General features: G+C 29.6%; 1 long non-coding RNA gene across 2 annotated transcripts in view; it reads left to right on the forward strand.

The window, feature by feature from the left end:
- Positions 1–12,394, forward strand: part of LOC139906841 (uncharacterized) — a 285,448-nt gene that overhangs the window by 59,917 nt on the left and 213,137 nt on the right. The gene's annotated exons all lie outside the window — the stretch shown is intronic.

Raw genomic sequence — 12,394 nt, forward strand, 5'->3', positions numbered from 1 at the left:
TTAAAAAAACTATTTCATTGAGAAAAGTCCTACAATGTCCTTGATGCATATAACACAGAAATCACTCATTTTAATCAGTCCTGATTGATTTATTACTTGGTGTCTCTTTTGTCAATGAAAAATAATTCCACACTCTTAATGGGCCTCTCTTTTCTCGATATTTTTGTCTGCGAAGCATTTTCTTTTCTGCTATTACATATAAATAATTATTTGGAACTGTTAAGTGATAATGTGTTTAACAAGAAATATAAGTGACTTCCTAAATTCTCTAAGCTTATACTGAAATATCTTAATGTCATTGTAATTGCGAACTTATTGAGTCTGGAATCTTCTCGTATATGCTCATTATTATTTAGATAACGTTAAATAATTTTTTTATAAATTATTTATATTCATGTTTCTGATCTTTACTTTAGTTATACGTTTTAATGAAAACTATATTTGGATTACATATATATTATATTACATTTTATTACTTAAAAAATATTTATTAAATTTGGTTCAAATTTTGCATTCATTTCTGAAGAGGGTTTATTCATACATAATAAAGCTTTACCATTTATATAAAATACAGAGATTTTGGTAATCTCTTTGTATTAAAACATCAAAAACTTCCTCAATCGTAAATTAATCAAAGGTAGATATGTAATAGCATCTTTTTCACTATCAATTAGTGAATATGAAAATTTCTTGGAGTATGTATGCCATAAATCGTGGTTGGAATAATTTCTTTTAAGCTCTTCTTCCACTCTATTCCTATTTAATGGAGGTTTTTGACCATTATTTTTCTTCTTATAATCGAAAATTTAGAACCACATCCCGTGTCAATTGTCCTAAATATCGACAACCAAATATATTATCATTAAAGTAAGCCTGAAACAAGTATTTTTGGTGTTCAAGTAAATATTGAACTTAACAGAAATCGGAACGTGGCAAAGACTAATATGATTGGTAGGAGTTCAATAAGTGAGTCTAGTGACTGCTAGGTTATCCACGAAACTTAGATTGTTGTTGACCCCGAAATGTTAAAATGCTTCCCAAGTAAAAGCGACTTGGACTAGGAGAGACTAACCATTCGATATCTAACTATTTATAGATTTAACCATGAATCATATATTGGAGTAATGAATAATTAAATTAAAGGAAAAGAAGTAGTACGAGAGAGATACGATATGAGATATTCTTATAGTTTTAATTTATTTATATGTTTATTATTTGAAATAAGACTAGATTGCAGTGAATTTATTCAATATTAATAATGGTATTTTAATATACAATTAGAAAAGGGAAATTTTTATAAAATTGAATAACATTATCAATATTCTTAAATAAATAAATCATTGTTATAATCCCCACTATTAAATTTTTGAATCCTTTTTTTTACTCCTTATTTTTTATTTTAAAAGAAGTTATTTTTGAATAGTATCATTTACTTCAGAAACTAATTATTTTCTGATGAGCTTGAAATTTTACCGAAATATAAAAAAAATCAAAATGATGCTCTCCATCACATTCAACGTCAAGAATTGAGTAAGTATAGGTCTACTGCTATTAGTTTTAAAACATTATAATTAGTGAAAATATTCTTTTGGATTCTTTTGTTGAAGTTATATTTTCTTGAATATATACCTATTATTTTTAATTTATGCAAATATTGAATAATAAAACGTACACACTAAGAAAAGTAAGCAATACCTTTATTTTTTTAAAGACTTCGATGCCTTGTAAATATTACGGCATTTTCGAACAAAGCATTGAACACGGTATCGATGGATTTCAATACGAAGACACTTATGAATAAACCTATGACCAATGAGAGTAGTCAACAAAAATCTTACAGTTTTATTACATACCTAGATATTTAAAAGTCTACAATTGTAATAAGTTTAAATCTTAGTAAAATAATCACTTATCAAATATATTATAAGGCTAAACAATTGAAACAAAATAAAAATATAAACTGAAATCAATGAAGCACATAAATAAATATATATATTTGTATTATATCATTATTTACAATTGGTAAATAAGAAAATAATTTTAAGTGTTAATGTCAAAGTAATATGCTTTACAATTGTGAAGGAACACAATTTATTATATAAAGTCAATTAATACTAAAATAATTGTTCTTATATAGAGTTTTATTAGATGGAAAGTATTTAGTGTAATCCATAATATAATTATAGAATATTGATATGGAGATCCATAATCCTCACGATCGAGTGATATTTAAATATGATGGTAAGGGATTTAGTAATTCAGAAAATGACTCCCGCATGACTAACTATTGAAGTATTTTAAACAAAATTCATATTTTATAATATAAGTTTCCTAAGTTATAAGATCTTAGATAATTTATTGACATATTTATCACGCAAGAGTTCTCATAAATTATTTAAGCATATGTCTAGGTAATAGGAGAGTTGAATGTGTATTGCAGCTTTACTGATAAAGATATCTAGAAAAGAGAACTACATTAAATTCATGGTCGATGACCATCTACTTTCTTTCCAATTACAGAAGAGACGCACAAGTAATAATGGAATCGAAAGGCATGATAAAGTTTCTAGAATAACAGAAATAATACAGCCTCATAAATAGACTCAGTGTCATAGATATGAGTTGTTTGTTAGTTATATACATCAATGAACTTTAGGACTCAAATGAATGAAAGAGTTTTTTAAGAATATGAGGAGACAAAATAAAGTAGACTTGGGAGGAGTTTCAATGAAAGGGATACAGATGAAGGATGATAAGTCGCTTAGTTCCTCATTCTAAATTTCATTCCTGTATTATTGATCTTGATTAAAGATATCCTTAAATCTTAAAGAAGTATGCAATGATTCCATACAACTTACAAGATCTAGAGCGACGGGTGTATATTTGAACCAATGGATGATGAAGTAACAGATTTGGACGTTAAAAGTATTATGCACAATGACTGATACTTCCTTTAAATGAGATGCCATCCACCGAGTCTGGCACAACAACTTTTCTTAAGAGATGAGATTCCTGAACATCTTGGACATCCACATTTCATAAACACATATAAATTCAACGGGACCACGCGTGGACTCAGATCCATATATCCTGATTTTTTTCGAAAAAGATCCATCCAAACAATCCTTATTGTCTTAGTACTAAAAGTAATAGGGGTTTTCGTAGCGCTTCTTATTCTCTCTCTTGCTTAGACATTATAGAAATTGGGTTATCTATTGAATGCATGTAATCACCTTGCCGAACTAGATCTGTAATATTCCATCCCAGGACGGAGTTGGAAGAACGGAAATAGTTGTTATATTTGGGGTTTTATTAATATTACTGAGGGTGAGGACGAACAACGAGGTTTCTCATTCTAATTTGTTTTTCTATTTTATGTACCGTGCGTCTGTTTCTCCCGCTCTTCTTCCTCATACAAAATTATAGATTAAATATCCTATAATTTTTTATGAGGACTTACTTACACAAGTCAGGGAGCACTATTTACATGGAGAGTGCACTTCTTTTCAGAAAAAAAACATAGGTTGACATAAACAATCATCTCTAGTATACCTATTTGGGAAGAAAAACTGTTTGATTTGATAAAAGATTATAGGTAATAATGTAATTAATTATTGGACCTATCGACTTTTTATTTGTGAATCTATCTCACAGATATAATTACCTTAACTATAGAATATCGAAATTAAAACCCAAGAATAAAATAGTATCAATTCTTATGGACGAAGTATATTCCTCCCAGCCTTTGGAGTATTCAAATCGGAAATTATATGGTCCTGTAAATAATGGAAACCCAACAAAAACAATATTATATTTCCTCATCAAAAGTATTTGGGGAAAATATAGCGACATTGTTACAATGATACCCATTGTTACTATAAATGCATCGCTTATAAAAGACTATTACTATAAGGTATTGTAAATTATTACTTAAATTTGATTTAATGCTGAAGCTACTATACTAGATGGGCATTCAGCAAATCGGAAATTTTAATTTGATGAATTACGGATTAAGGAAAATTATCCTTATATTTTGAATCCCTTTTCTACGGAAGAAGATAATTTTTTTATTTTTTTTAATCCAGTTCACCTTTTCAAATTTTTATACAATAACTTTTTATGACGATGATTTTTTAACTATCCTTCCTTTGAAGATGCTAAAATACTAGCTGGCAAATTCAACAACGTCGAATCAATTAATGAAAAAGAACTTGGCATAGACATTAAATATGCTCATAAATTATCACATCAAGTCATTCATACCCAGCAAATTGAAAAAACTAAAGTTAAACTGGTAGTTAGTTTTTTTCTTGAATCTACCATAAACGCATTAAACTATTATGGAGATAAAGATGTAAAAAATCGAAACTATTTGAAACTACAGAATATTTAAAATCCTTAAAAAATTTTAGAATTGCATATGTGGTCTCCATAATATCTCATATACAAACCAATTTCCTGTGACGAAAGGGGACAAGTCGAATATTTAGATTCATTTGGTGAATGATTGGTAAGGTGGCAAAACATTTTAAATTGTCTTAGGTTAATAGAAATATAAGGTTATACCATTATGTAAACAGGCTTGCTAGAATTTCCAGTTTGATGTATCGTACCGACTGCTGGGCAAGAGAGGGAGATTTTGACATCTTAGAGAATAGAAAGGTTACCAAATACAAATTCACGAAAGGCCAAAATTAAGAACTAAAACTAACTTGTGAGCCAAGAGAGATAAGTCTGGTATCCTTGGAGTATGATATTTTATTTTATTTACATTTTACTATGTATATATTATTACTAATTGATTATTATTATTACAATAATAATACCTATTCGCCATTCCGAAAACGTATAATGTATTCGCGAAGTGAAACTGTCAGTTTTGCAGTTGCCATTTGGGATTTTCCTAACAATATCATTTATCATCATTTTCCCAAGCATCCCTAAGGAGGAAAAAATGTGAAAGTGCTTGTCATCGAAAGAGCCCCTTAGGAAAATACCATAAAATTTGGAAGAATCATTTTGAGGAAAAGGATTATAAAAGGAATTTAAAAGGTGAATTGCTGGGACTACTTATAAAAAGAAAATTGGAAAAAGATGCTATCCCTTCCAGAGGTATCATACCTGGAGAAGGATTTGAGCAAGCTCCAAAGAAAACGAAATGAATTAAGATAGTAGACCATTTTGAAGACGATTCTAATGAAATATATTTGGAAATATTAGACAAATAATCTCAAACCAACGTCCAATCAACTTAAACACTTGTGTTAAAAAAGTTTAACGCATCTAATCAAGCATGTGTATCCCGGATTATACAAATTTGTAGGGCTTCTAATACCAAAAAGATCCCCTCATTCTATAACTCGAGTCACTCAGGAAACAGAATGCAGATTTACGCAAAAAAGTAAAATCCTTCAATCAGAATATCAATTATTAATATCCAAAAATAATCTTCAGAAAGCGATTAAAAGGAGAACTGGAAAAGAGATGTACTAAATCTCAATGTAAACTCATTATCAGTGGAAGAGGTTTGGAAAATGGAAAGAGGAGGATTTTGTTAAATCACTGATACTGAATTCTCTTTCCTCAAAAGCCTACCGTTACATTCAATCCAGTGGTCTACCTCTGGTTCCTAGTGTAACAACCCTCAAACAGTGATCCGAAATTTTAAAACAGCTCCTAGAATACAATCAAATATTATTAAATTATCTCAAAACAAATCAAATCCAACGAAACTCCAAATGGAAACTTAGCTGTCTTGTGCGTTGATGAGATAAAGCTCCCGACCAATATCAAAAAAGAATATTCTCCAAAGCATGATAAGTGTGATAGGAACAATGAAGCAAATTAATAAAAATAAAAATGTGGCGTTGCTAAGTCATCTACTTTGAAGCCCTACTAAAAGGGTATAATTATTTCTTCAAAATCTTTGATATCATTGTATCAATACATAAATACATTTCTTCAAAATCTTTGGTATCATTGTATCAATGCATAAATACATTTCTTCAAAATATCATTGTATCAATACATAAATACATTTCTTCAAAATATCATTGTATCAATGCATAAATACATTTCTTCAAAATATCATTGTATCAATACATAAATACATTTCTTCAAAATATCATTGTATCAATACATAAATACATTTCTTCAAAATATCATTGTATCAATACATAAATACATTTCTTCAAAATATCATTGTATCAATACATAAATACATTTCTTCAAAATATCATTGTATCAATGCATAAATACATTTCTTCAAAATATCATTGTATCAATACATAAATACATTTCTTCAAAATATCATATCAATACATAAATACATTTCTTCAAAATATCATTGTATCAATACATAAATACATTTCTTCAAAATATCATTGTATCAATACATAAATACATTTCTTCAAAATATCATTGTATCAATACATAAATACATTTCTTCAAAATATCATTGTATCAATACATAAATACATTTCTTCAAAATATCATTGTATCAATACATAAATAATGAAATTGGCCTTCCATATATATTGACATCTCGTTTAAATCATTGTTTTGAAAACTTTTTCTCAAGAGTAAGATATATTGGACGAACCCACTCTCATCCTAATGCGGGAGAGACCATGGATCGATTTCGGATACTCGTAATAAGTGGCTAAAAGAAACTGGTTGTTGAGAATGCTTCCGTCAGATCTAAAGGAGCCCAATGTTTTGTTTTAGTGTTTTAACAAATTACAGGGTGTAGTATCACCAATGCACTATTGTATATATACTAACCCTGCATCTCCTTTTAGGTCCTATTTTGAGAGAATCAGATGTAGAACATAACATAGAATTTTATCAAGACTTTGATTGTACAATTTATCCTCAAATCATTAAAGGTGAGATTGAGGAAGATATAAATAATGATGAAAATACAATAGAACAACCATGTAATGATTTACATCTTCCTAAAATCTGTGAAGATGAAGGATTTATTTATGTTGCTGGATATGTGGCCAAATCGTTACATCAAAAATTTACCACTCTGGGATGTAACACTTCCAGCATCCAAGTTCCTCAAAGTACATGGCTTAAAACTTGTTAAGAGGGGGACTGCTTCAACCATCAGAATCTTTTTTGGAATTTCGCAAAAAAATAGAGAAGCCTTTCATTAAGTTTCATGGGATTTTTTTAAAAACCAAACCATTTGCGATTAATCGACTCATCAGCATAATTGTGGAAAATTATCCCAAGGAAGAATATGAAGTTATAAAAAAATTTATTCGCACTCGTACATTCATTAGACTAAAGTATATTAATATTGTAAACAAGAGTAGTATAAAAAGAAATATAGCAAGTAACGTGCGAAAAACTGTTCATGTCATTAGTTAAAAAATAAAGACGGAAATTGTATATTTTTTTTTTAACGCTCATTATTAAATTTTAAACCATAAACTTTCCAAATGTGAATGCCTGTGTTCTAGCTATGTCTAAAAAGCAGTAATTCCTCGGGAATTGGATGGTGAACATTTTTTTCAAAGTAAAACAGTTCTTATAACTACACAACTGAAAATGCTATTGAGAGCAAAGTTTTCTTATTGTGTCAACCCCACTAAGAGTCAATATGAGAACAGTTTGACTGTGGATTGAACAGTTCTATTTCAATTAAGTATTCCATTTAAGATACTTAAGTCTAACTAAATCATTACATAACAATGCATATTATATATTTTTTTTTAAATTCATGATCGCTATTATATGTAATTATGTTGCACATTATTACAATGACCGGGAGAGACGAAGTAACACGATCTTTTGTTTGATTGAGGTCCACACATTCTCCAAGGACTCTTCATCTAGTATCTTCTATTTTATGAAGAATGCTTATGATAATTTATGGCCATTCTAACAAACAACAGTCAATACAAATAACTTTTAAGTAATTACAATATATATGGATTGAATATATTGTTCTTGGATTGAATAATAGAATTGATGATGACAAGGCTGAAGAGTTAACACAGAATAGCTAATAAGTAATAACTAATAAGCCTTCAATTTAATTTTCCTAATGGATTTGAGTGAAATCCGCCAATATTCTTTGTTCCTCGCTGTAGTCCACTATGGCAAAGTGATCCTCTGTAGAAACTGAGACTTGGCTTCATATACTTCAGTACGACATGGAAGATCCTCAATGGGTTTGAATGTCTTGATAAAATGAAGACATTGACAAATTGTAGAATCAAGAATGTAGATTTTTCTTTTTTTATACGACGGAAAATGTAAACAAAACACGCAACCACTAATACACTATGACGACACTATCAAAAGCGTGGTGGAAGTCAAGCACAAGTCGTAACCACGTTATGTTATAACCTTGTATTTCTATTAACCTTAAAATTGTTGAAATAGTTTGTCAAAAGAAACATTCCAAATAGCAATTCGTACGGCTAAAACTTTGACGAGTCTGGCTACTTATCTCTTAGATGTAAAAAATACAAAATGCATTTAAATGAAAAAGATAAATTGCATCCTATAGAACGTAGATTCAGGTGATATTGACAGAATTGACTCCAGCCAAAAAATTCCCTACAAGGTACAAAAACCTTAGAGTCAATCATTGTTTTGAGCCTTGTGGCTTCAGTTTGAGCAAAATCACCTTTATCACTAATTTTTGATGTGGTAAAAGTGAATCAAAGAGTTTATTCAGACTTTTTGAAGACAAAAGTGAAGCCCTGGATTGAAACAGCATTGTCACGTCAATAACTTTGCTTTACTCAGGATTCAGCTCCAGCTCATGGTGACCACTCAATTAAAAACTGATGTAAAAAAAATTCCCGCATTTTTGAGACAAGTCTATATGGCCACTTTCTTGATCTGATTTAAATCCCCATGACTTTACCATTGAGGGAATGTTGGAAAGGGAGGTGAATGCTTATTCAAGAAATAATGATGCTCTCATGGCAACCCTTGAGAAGAAATGGAACAAAATTTCAGATGATGTAGTAGACGTGACAGTTGTTATGCGGTTTGCAATTTGTTGTAGTAAAAAAGGTTAAAGGTGGCCAAATTGAATAAATTCTTAATTTCAATATTTGTAATTGTTAAACTATATGTTTAAAAATATTTCAATAAACTTGAACTAGTAGTTATTGATTTAGAGCCAATTATTTATCGGACGATTTTAAAAAGCAACCATGTACAGGCATGATATATGTGGTAAACCATCTTAATATTGTTAATATCAAAAAGGAGTCGTTGTCATTAATTTATTGTTTTTGGCATCTGTCAAGAAATAATGAGTGTCAGGAGAGCTTGCATACGGGAGATTTGTATAGGAAAAGTTTGTACTGGGATTAATCACACGAGGAAAATTTGTATAGGATAAAACTCGCCGGGAAGAAGACTGCTATCCTTTATTTTAAGTGGTAAATAGTTGTAAATGTAGCTCCATACTCATTTGTTAGTAAGATAAATAATCTTGGCACCGATACATATCCAAGAATTATGTATTTGATGTTATGCTTGTTCGTCCCACTATTAGTCTCTTCCAATATGGACAATCCATCATCTCATAAGCCTAATGATTATTAAGTAAATAGCACTTCTTCCATTCGAATTACTCTCGTGTTTTGTTTATCTTTCTTCAATCATATATTTATTAATATTTCTAATTTTGTTTCTGGTTCAAACACATTAGTGATAATAATTATAAGGGTGATAATTTCGGTAAGAATAGCAAAGCGTGCAAAGAGAAGAGAAGAAATACTTATGGCATCATTGATTAAATAATATACATCTTCTTCTATCAATCAAGAACGTTATTATTCCCACCTTTATTATTATATAAAGAACTGAATAAAATGTCTAAAATAACCTTCTGTCTGGATTTATGAAAATGGAGGCCCAGGAATTTGGAAAATACTTACCGGATGAGAAACATATGGTTTGTCGATATAAATGTGCCTTTAGTCCTCTGTCTAGAATTACACGCCACTTATTATCCTCATCTCAAATTAAGAGCATGGATATTCATCTAAAAAATCAAGTTAATGACGAATACATCCTGTCAGACTTTAAATCTGATCTCATAAAGATACTTATTGCATGTAATATAACCTTACCTTTGCTAATCATCTACGTTCGAATAATTTATGGAGAAATACACGGGTAAACCTATCCCTTCCCGAGGAACCATAATTAAATTAATGGAGGATGTTGGTACTGATGTCATTTATATAAATATATATAAAAATGTTTTGAGTCATCCACACCAAATGACGATCAAGTTATCAGTAAAAAGTATAAAATATTTACTAATTTCAAAATGGAACTCTGAATTTTGTACTATCTAACAGTAAGTATTCAATTTTTTTAAAATCTAACCATAAAATATGATTCTATTTTAGCCAAAATTATCAATAATTATGATACACGACTCATTCAATGGCAAAAACAACAGCTTAAATGGTCACAACAACGGGAGTAGTGGCTTTGGATGGTTCGCAACTAGTTTGTCTCAGACTAGTTTCTTCACTTAAAAACTTGAGTATGATAATTAGGTTTTTCAATATTACATTGTCAATAAATATTACTTTTTTTTTTTCACTTAAGGCTTAGCTATGGTTGATAGGCTCCAAGAAATGGTGTTCAGAAAACTCATAAAAGGCAAAAACAACTGCTTAAATGGTCACAACAACAGAGGTAGTTACATTGGGTGTAGCATTATAATTAGCAATTGTGTATATCCTTCATAATAATACTATGTTGTTATAGAAGCATAAATAACGGGGGAATTTTTTTTTTGTTACTCTTGATTATCAACTTTAGTCATTACTAAAGTTGATAATATTGTAGAGAAAAACGCGTGCAAGGAGAAGGGGGAAACATACATATGGTATCATTGTTTAAAATACTGATGTGATTATCATCTGCCTGCTTTATTATGATTTTTGAGGGTATAACGAAATTATTTTTATTGAAAGTATTTATTAGCAAAATGTTTAATGAAGATATACTACGTATAATTGACTTAGACGTTTTTTATCCGTTACAATAGATTTAATAACGTCACACTCCATGAAATTATAATTCATTATGAACCTTATTCTCAGAATAATAGCTAATGAAACGACAAGGTAGAGTATTTCGAAATATATTTGAAGTTCAAAGTTTAAAAAAGAAGGCATTAATTAAATATAATCTACATGCTAACAAATATACCATCATACATTTATGAGATATATACAAAATTAAACAATTGGAATCATATAACTAATAACAATAAATTATATATGCAGAATATTGAAATAATAGATTGATCTAAATAATATTTTCTTGTTCTGACACCAGAACACAGTTTAATATGTCATAACTTTAGGTTGCAAAAGACAAGAGAGACGTGGAGTTTAATCAAAAAGATAATCACCCCTCTTCTTCATGTGGAAGGTGCTATATACAATTGTGCACAGGATAGATATATCTCTACCGATGAGATCTAACTAATCATTATAATAAAGTAAATGTCAAAATCATAAAATTAGACAATAAATATACTAATAAAAATATTACTCAAGAGTAACAAAAAAAAAAATTCCCCTGTTATTTATGCTTCTATAACAACAATAATTATAATGCTACACCCAATGTAACTACCCCTGTTGTTGTGACCATTTAAGCAGTTATTTTTGCCTTTTATGAGTTTTCTGAACACCATTTCTTGGAGCCTATCAACCATAGCTAAGCCTTAAGTGAAAAAAAAAGTAATATTTATTGACTATGTAATATTGAAAAAACCTAATTATCATACCCAAGTTTTTAAGTGAAGAAACTAGTCTGAGACAAACTAGTTGCGAACCATCCAAAGCTACTACCCCCGTTATTTAAGCAGTTGTTTTTGCCATTTAATGCGTTGTGTATAATTCTTGATATATTTAGCTACAATAGAATCGTATTTTAGGGTTAGATTTAAAAAAAAATTGAATACTTACTGTTAGATAGTACAAAATTCAGAGTTCCATTTCGAAATTAGTAAATATTTTATACTTTTTACTGATAACTTGATCGTCATTTGGTGTGGATGACTCAAAATATTTTTATATGTATTTCTATAAATGACATGAGTACCAACAGCCTCCTTTAATTTAATGATGGTTCCTCGGGAAGAGATAGGTTTACCCGTGTATTTCTCCATAAATTTTTCGAACGTAGATGATTAGCAATGGATAAGGTTATATTACATGCAATAAGTATCTTTGTGAGATCAGAGTTAAAGTCTGACTTGGATGTATCCATCATTAACTTGATTTTTTAGATGAATATCTATGCTCTTGATATGAGATGATGATAATGAGTGGCGTGTAATTCTAGACAGGGGACTAAAGGCACATTTATATCGACAAATCCG

This window comes from Lepeophtheirus salmonis, chromosome 12, assembly GCF_016086655.4.
Source record: "Lepeophtheirus salmonis chromosome 12, UVic_Lsal_1.4, whole genome shotgun sequence".
NCBI lineage: Eukaryota > Metazoa > Arthropoda > Copepoda > Siphonostomatoida > Caligidae > Lepeophtheirus > Lepeophtheirus salmonis.